Raw genomic sequence first — 1,181 nt, forward strand, 5'->3', positions numbered from 1 at the left:
ACACACACACACACACACATACACACATTATATATGTAGTGTAAATGGCTTTTATTGAGGGCCTACTATGTGCTGGGCAACAGGTCTGCACTGATCCTGCTCCAGCCCCCTGCACTTTGCACCGGCCAGGGAGGAGAGTGCTGGGGAGACCCAAACATCAAGCTAGGGGAGGGGCCTGAGGTGGAGGTAGAAGGGGACAGAGGGGCCCACTGGCTGAGTCCTTAGGGAGGGGAGGGCTCCTGGGGTCTGCCCAGCTTGAAACAGAAGGCTGGGGGCCACCAGGCCCTGAATCAGGCCAGGCAGGGTCAAGGGGCCTGGGAGTCCTGCCCCTTTGCTGTGAGACCTTTAGGGAATGGGATCCATCTCTGAGTGGTTTCTCCCAAAGTAAGACTGGTCCAGAGGGCAGAGCGGCCGTGCCCAAGAGGGTGGCAGGTCTGACTAGATCTGTGGCCCCTGCCAACAACCTTCTCTTCTGCTCCCTGGGCAGCAGTGGCCTGCTCCTGGGCACTCCTTTGCAGTCATCACCTGGACCTGGTGGGACAGGAGAAGCAGGAAGAGAAAGAGAATTACAGTCAGACAGAAATCAGAGAGAGACAGACACCGACAAATACGGAAAAACAGAGGCAGAGACAGACAGAGAGAGAAAGAGCTAGAGAGGGCCGCAGAGACAGCTGAAGGTACAGTTGGAGATGACACAGAGGCCAGGCACAGCGCCTCGCGTCTATAATTCCATCACTTTGGGAGACCGAGACAGGCAGATATTTGAGGTCAGGATTTTACGACCAGCCTAGTCAACATGGTGAAACCCCGTCTCTACTAAAAATACAAGAGGCTGGGCATGGTGGTGGGTGCCTGTAGTACCAGCTACTCGGGAGGCTAAGACAGGAGAATCGCTCGAACCCAGAATAAGGAAGGCAGAGGTTGTAGTGAGCTGAGATCACGCCACTGCACTCCAGCCTGGGCAACAGAGCAAGACTCTGTCTCAAAGTAAATAAATAAGTAAATAAAATTTAAAAAAAAATACAAAAAGCAGCTGGGCCTGGTGGTGGGTGTCTATATTCCCAGTTACTCAGGGGGCTGAGGCAGGAGAATCGCTTGAGCCCAAGAGGCAGAGGTTGCAGTGGGCCAGGATCATGCTACTGCATGCCAGCCTGGGCGACAGTGTGAGACTCTGTCGCAAA

General features: G+C 54.2%; 1 protein-coding gene across 1 annotated transcript in view; it reads right to left on the minus strand.

The window, feature by feature from the left end:
* Window positions 1-27: 27 nt before the first annotated feature.
* The window catches only part of CERCAM (cerebral endothelial cell adhesion molecule), a 16,855-nt gene continuing 15,701 nt past the window's right edge, over window positions 28-1,181 (minus strand). Inside the window, exon 13 of the mRNA XM_017548995.2 lies at window positions 28-531. The gene's annotated coding sequence lies outside the window, so the exon portion shown is untranslated. The remainder of the gene's footprint in view (window positions 532-1,181) is intronic.

Source organism: Cebus imitator, unplaced genomic scaffold, assembly GCF_001604975.1.
Source record: "Cebus imitator isolate Cc_AM_T3 unplaced genomic scaffold, Cebus_imitator-1.0 Scaffold216, whole genome shotgun sequence".
NCBI classification, from domain to species: domain Eukaryota; kingdom Metazoa; phylum Chordata; class Mammalia; order Primates; family Cebidae; genus Cebus; species Cebus imitator.